Source organism: Lytechinus variegatus, chromosome 9 (assembly GCF_018143015.1).
Source record: "Lytechinus variegatus isolate NC3 chromosome 9, Lvar_3.0, whole genome shotgun sequence".
NCBI lineage: Eukaryota > Metazoa > Echinodermata > Echinoidea > Temnopleuroida > Toxopneustidae > Lytechinus > Lytechinus variegatus.
Window position 1 is genome coordinate 23,055,406 of NC_054748.1, and position 7,292 is coordinate 23,062,697.

Genomic DNA, 7,292 nt, shown 5'->3' on the forward strand with positions numbered 1-7,292 from the left:
ACGCCGCTTATTATTCATGGGCAGTTTGTTGTTTCTCATTGAATGTGAGTTACAAATATTCTAATTTAGTTTTAGAATATTCATTTGAAATAACCATCCATGCTATGGAGCATGAATTAGCCCATAATTTTATTCTTACAATTAAAAGTAAAATGTGTTAAGAGGAAAAGTATTTGTGTTGCCACGTAGTAACCTTATTAGTGAGGTACGAATGTATCGAGTCGTGCGGTATCATTCAAATGGGCCTATGAATAAAAAAACCTGCACAGCTCATTATGTTGCATTATGCTGGCCAAAATAGTTGACGACTCGATGTGGCGCTATTAAGGCTGATTGTTCGTTTCCACTTTAAAATATTTGTCAAAAACATTAATAAATTACATACTGGATTCATGGAAAGAAAAAAAAAACCTTAAAACTCAGAGGTTAGAAAAGAAATGTGGACGAATGCGTTATTCTATAAAAGATGTTAAATCTTGGTGGAGTTATGTTATGATCTCTCATTGACAAAAGGAGTGTGTGAGAGAGAGAGCAAAAAACACCAACTAAAATAAAGGAAATTCAAATATGTGAACTGTTACCCGAAAAACCAAGGAAAGGGCAATGAAAATGAAGTTTTAGATTTTATTCATCTCTTATGTAACTTGTCAGAACAGACCATTGTTAAAACCCACATAAATACTTGATTGAATGCATAAGAAATTTAGAGAGAGCTGAAAGGACAAACCAATATTGATCACTTATAAGCATAAGATGTGACCACTGTGGAATCTCAATAAAACTTTCAAGTAGTCCGAAATGGTGATAAAATAAACAAATTGCAAATCCACTGTGAACACACTGTGAATACACTGGGAACACATTGCAAACACACTGTGAACGCACTGCGAAGACACTATTAACACAGTGTGAACACACTGCGAGCACACTGTGCATACACTGCGAAAACACTCTAAGCACACGGTGAACACACTGTGAAACCAGTGTGAAGACACTGTGAACTCACTGCAAACACACCCTGTGAACACATTGTGTGACACACTGTGAGCACACTGTGAAGATATTGTGTACACAGTGTGAATACACTGTCATCCATTGCGTACACACTGAACACAGTGTATACACACTGTGAATACACTGCAAGCACACTGTGCACACACTATGAACGCACTACGAAGACACTATTAACACAGTGTGAACACACTGTGCATACACTGCGAAAACACTCAGAGAAAAAAAAACGTTTAAGCACACTGTGAACACACTGTGAAAACACCATGTGAACACATTGTGTGACACACTGTGAACACACTGTGAAGATATTCCATACACACTGTGAACACACTGCAAACACACTATGAACACATTGCATACACACTGTGAAAACACTGTGAACACACTACGAACACACTGCAAACACGAAGACATTGTGTGAAACACTGTTCTTTTCAGCAGAGTTGACAGCATGATGAGAAGAAAAATTATTCTGTCCGATTTATTTTTTTAATATTTAAAGATAATTAGCTACGTCATTTATTTATTTTCTCTGGCGACATATGGTTGGTTGGGGGTAGCCGGTCACATATAAAATACTTATTATAAAGGACAGGAAGCCTCTATTTCTACTGTCATCCCATGCATTACCCCATTATGCCTTTTTATATTCTGTTTATGACAAGGAAATATATTAATTACTTGCTGCTTTGCGAGGCTTGATTTTTGTCATCCCGGCATGGGTATTCAAGGCTAGTATGATTTCATCTTATAATATCCTGCACTCAACCCAGGTGAGGTAAATGGGTACCTGGCAGGAATTATTTGAAAAGCTTCTGCGCTGTAAAGCCGCCGGGATTATAATATCGAATTCCTTTTAGAATCGCATATGGACACACCATTTTGCTTATTCAATCCAAAATGGTTTATTCAAGTAAAAACTTTTGATCGAGGCATGTAACCGATTAAAATACAAGTTTTGACAATAAAATACATTTAAACCATTTTAATCAAATAAAAAGTTTCATTACAACTGTAAGATAAGTGAACTTCTAGAAGCCAACAAACCAAACATGGAATGGAAAAGGGATACATGCTCAAAATTGAAGAAACTTAAAAAGAAAGTGAGAAGAAAACAAATATTCCTGATGATTTAAAAATGACACCATATTGCGGGTGACTAAGGCATTCCTGCCTCTTTTCCTATCTTCTACTGCTGTCAATAATAACTGTACCACATTAAATCAACTCCGGCCACCGTATTTGACCTGACTAGTCACTATAAGCAATTCATTCAGAAAAAAAACCAGACCGCCATTCGATTTCCTGTGATATCAAGAAACGTTTTCCTTCGATAAACATGTAGTAGCGATAGATATAGATATCGATGTATAGCGATATAGATCGATCATTCTCTACCTGCTCAGTCGGTGGTGGATCTAGGTAGATACTACCACGTTGTGTATGAATAGACTGGCTTCGAACTTTGCATGGACAACACCTGTATGGCTATTAAGGCTTAATATACCGTATGTTTGTATACCAGGATGTGAAATTCGATGACGTCGATATTTTTGTATGAAGTTGAACCACACTTTATCCTTATTTCAGTACATTTAATTTGCTCCGGCCTTCTTGGAATATCAAAGAACCATGTTGACGAAAAATGGTAAGCCGATGATATCACTTTGCTTGGCAATACTTTCTGGTTTTCTAATCGCCGGTTTATTCAGATTCGATCTTGCTCGCTTCTCCTCGGCAGCGAATAACTTAAGATTCCCCCTAATTGCTCATTATATGTCAGAACCAAACGCGGAGGAGGATGGGATTAATGAAAACCCACCAGAAGTTCATAGGGAAAGGTCTCCCCCATTTCAAAATAAAACTTGGCATTCAAAAGAAAGATTACCTTGTTACCGTCAGATCCAAGTATGGAGGGGCAAAAGTCGCCCTTCAACGCCAGTAAAATCAGAATGCCCAGGTCTGAAGTGTGGGATAAGTTTTGTCGAGGACACAAGCTATGAGACTTTGGAGAAGAGTGATGCAGTAGTTTTCTTTCATAGATCGAACTGGGATTGGACAAGATGCAGAGAAGACGGCCACCAAATCAAGCTTGGGTTTTTTATTCTTTAGAGAGTCCTCGGCACACGGGGGGAAACGCAATTCCACCCGTTGAACTTGATCGCATATACAACTTTACGATGTCGTATAGGCCATCGTCAACGATTCATAGTCCGTACGGTCTTTATGATAAATCAATACCACAAATATCATCAGGAGAAAGTCGGAATTGGGCAAAGGAGAAAAGCTCTTTGGTAGCATGGGCTGCATCCAATTGCGGGGTAGCATCCTGGCGCCGTCATGATTTTGTAAAAACACTTGCAAATCACGTCAGAGTCGATATGTATGGTCCTTGTGGAACATTAGCTTGCGACAGATATTCAGACGATTGCTGGAATAAAATCAAGGCTCACAAATTTTATTTATCAGTGGAGAACAGCGAATGCAGGGACTACATCACTGAGAAATTCTGGTATAACGCGCTCATGCATGACATTGTACCCATCGTCTACGGTCCACCGAGGGAAGATTATGAGCGCGTAGCGCCACCAAATTCTTTTATACATTTACACGACTTCAGTAGCTTTCATGAACTGGCAGATTATATTAATCTTCTTGATTCCAATGATACCTTGTACAATTCCTATTTTGAATGGAAAAAACATGGTTCGGTTAGAAGAGTAGGGGAAGGGGTTGCTCTAAATCCACCATTTCTGTGTAAAGTGGTCTCGAAGGTATTGGATCATGAACAAAAACTACATGATGGTCTTCAGCAGGAAGAAGTGCACCCTTCAATCCACGATTATTGGTCAACTTCGTGCCATAAACCGACTGGATTTCCTCATGATTTCTAAAGTCTGTAGAACATGATACCACTAATGACAATGTCGATTTTGATGGCGATTCGTGCTTATGGCGACACTGACGACAGTGATGATGAAGCAATAAATTGTCGATCACTCTTTTTTTTGTTTTTTTGCAAAGGGTGGTAACCAAACGTATGAATAGAAAGTTTCTGCACTGGGAAACAGAACTCATTCCAGAACATAAAATTGTACAGAAAATTCTCGCGAAATGACAATGAACAGCTGGGAGGTCATTGTCAAAATTTTGGCTAACCGGAGCAGCAGATCGTCCTAAGCTTCAAAGCCGACGACAAATTGCAAATATTTCGTCTGTCCAGACTCCACCACGAAACCAATTTAATCGATTTTGAGCGATTTCTAGTAAAAAAATAATAGCTTGAAATAGTAATATGGGCATAGAACAACCAGAAATAGTTTACGACATTTGGACCAGTACCAATTTTAAAATGTTTAAAAATCTTCAGGATATTACAAATGTATAATTTTACAGGATCTTTTCTAAGTGTAAACTTCCTTTTTGATACGCACTGTATATTGAATAGTTATAGGGGATAAGGTGAATTTAATTTTACATGAATATTGTAAGATGTGAAAAGTATATGTTCTCCTGTTATTTTGGATCATCATCTAATTAAACTGTATATTGAGTAAAAAAATACATCTTGAAAAATGATAATCGTTTCCATGAGCACACGTCTGTTTGGCATTTTCTGTCTGAAAGAATACCCAACAATCCTATTCAAAACTTCTCGACATCTAACTACAGTTAACATGATAATTATTTAATAAACACTTATATAAATAGAAATGTTGGTTCCGTTTTGCAATAGAATTTATGACAATGTTGGATTCATTCAACTGTTCTAAGCATTCACATCTTTCTTTGACGTAATCAAGCAAGGTCTAACAATATATCGCGAAGTAATGGTATCAGATTAGAGGATGAATATTTATGTGTAGGAGAGAAAGATCGGAAAAAAGACAAAAAATATTTATTGCATTATCTGCTTGTGTAGAATATTCACCACCTTGCAGGAATCGTTAATGAAATATTGACTTGATCACCATTTGTAAGTATTTTCATGTCTCATTCGGTTTAAAGATTATTTTTTGTAACAGTTAGATTTCACAACAGAGATAGATTGAGGGTGTTCATTTCTTAAGTATCTCCAACGAATAAGACAAATCAAATCATAACCGTTGATTTTTATGCGATACCACTATGAAAGCCTTTACAAAAAATGAATTTTTATGTCATAATGTTAGGTGTTGTATGTATGAAATTGGAACATTCCGAAAGTGGTAAATGTAATTGTCTATGTTAATTTTTATTCATATTTAAGGCATTATGATATACCTGAAAACATAAACATGTATCAAGAATGTATTCCTTATTCACGTAGAGTATGAAACTCTTGACAAGTTTGGTTTTCGTCGCTTAAGTAACTTCAATCAAGGCATCCTAGAAAAACGTTTATTTGAATAAATAGAGAAAAATCGAACAAAATAATGCTGAAAACCTCATCAAAATCGGATGTAAAATAAGAAAGTTATGACATTTTGAAGTTTCGCTTATTTTTCACAAAACAGTTATATGCACAATTAAGTGATATGTAAATGAGAGAGTCAATGATGTCACTCACTCACCATTTCTTTTGTTATTTTATTGTTTGAATTATACAATATTTCAATTTTTTCCGAATTACACTAATATGACCCTCTTGATTGAATTACAAAATGTTTAAACAATGGAATACCACATGTTCAGGGAGGAATGATTGTTTTTTCACATGGCAATGAGAAGAAAAATAAAACATTTCATCTTTCACAAAATAAAATGCAATAGAAATAGTGAGTGAGTGATGTCACCTGTCCCCTCATTTGCATACCGACCAAGATGTGCATATAACTATTTTCACAATGCTGAATAAAAAAAAACAATATTTTTCATAATCAGATTATGCCACATGTGTTTTGCAAAGTTATTATTTATTTTTACTCTTTTATTAACACAGAGTTAAGTATTTTCAGCTCGGAGTATGATCGGTGTCAAGACTACATGTACTTACGCACATAACATACGGTAAATTCATTTTGTTTTCATTCAGAATGCGCATACTGTTAAGTACATATTGTCTTTTTTCGGATAACAATAAATGAGATATTTCACACCTAACTTGAAAATTCTGTTAATATTTGTGGCATTAGGACATTTGCTATACATTCGATGGATAAACGAATTTAAATCGAAAATTTTAAGTTGTGTAAAAAAATCTAAAAACTATTAATAGTTTAAACAAACTTATTTTGTGGAGATCGCAGTTTCAGGTTTCAGTTTGCCTTATATTTTGTGTGTAATATTCAAATTTGAAATGCATATTTATGAGACTTATATTTTGAAAATCGAAATAAAAAGAATCGCATATCAAAGATATTTAAAAAATGTAAACATATTCCGGCAAAATATCAAAATGCGTGATTTTCGACCTTCTTTCAGATTTTTACGCAGAAAATGACACTTTCACGCAAAGGTACGCCATTTCTGGGTACTTTTGCAATACCTTTAGCTGGGATGCCAAGCATTAGCAAGCATTTTAAATTTTGCCGTCCAAAGTATAAAGAATTGGTTTGGCCGGTATGATCAAAGAATAAGATAATTTGGATTTCCCCCAAGCTTTTAAATGTGACGTCATGTGCGATCAGCTCCCCATAAAATATCATTAATAAATCCCATAAATTCCGGATTTTTTTGGTGGAATTCGGTGAATAAAAATAATTAAGCCACCTCCATTTTTTTCTAGAAAGAAGCATTTGTTGGAATTTATTTATCACACGGCATAATCTAGGCCTTGTCTGTCTGTATAACGCCACAAAATAAAAAATCCATTATTCTTTGACGTATTATTATCAAACCGCCAATAATTTTTTTATGAATTTCCTTCTGATTTTATCAAAACCAACTTATCATCGGGGCGAATTTCAAAGGACGAGTACGGTATAGAATTACCACATATACCAGTATTGCGCAGTCACATTTCCCCTACAGCGACTGCACGGCTAGTCGAAAACAGTCGTTTCATTAATTTTGATTCAAACCACCTATATACAGCTGGTACGAAAAATGTTAAAACGGCTGTTTTCGACTCGCTGTACGACCGCCGAAGGGGGAAATGTGACTTCAGAATATCCAACGGTTACGTAGTGTAATACAGTCACATCAACGAAACCATTTCAAACCGACCGATAGTATGTTATTGGGAATTGATCGGTCAGGGATCCGTAACACAAAGGCTTGTGATTAATTGCTAAATGAAATTGCCTATCAAGATCATTGTCGCACGCGCATTTTGCTCTTAAGGCCCGGGGGGCCAC

The 7,292-nt window shown here is 35.9% G+C and overlaps 1 pseudogene; it reads left to right on the plus strand.

Annotated features, from left to right (window-relative positions):
• The first annotated feature begins 2,421 nt into the window (after window positions 1-2,421).
• On the plus strand, window positions 2,422-4,166 carry LOC121421716 (annotated as a pseudogene).
• Window positions 4,167-7,292: the final 3,126 nt, after the last annotated feature.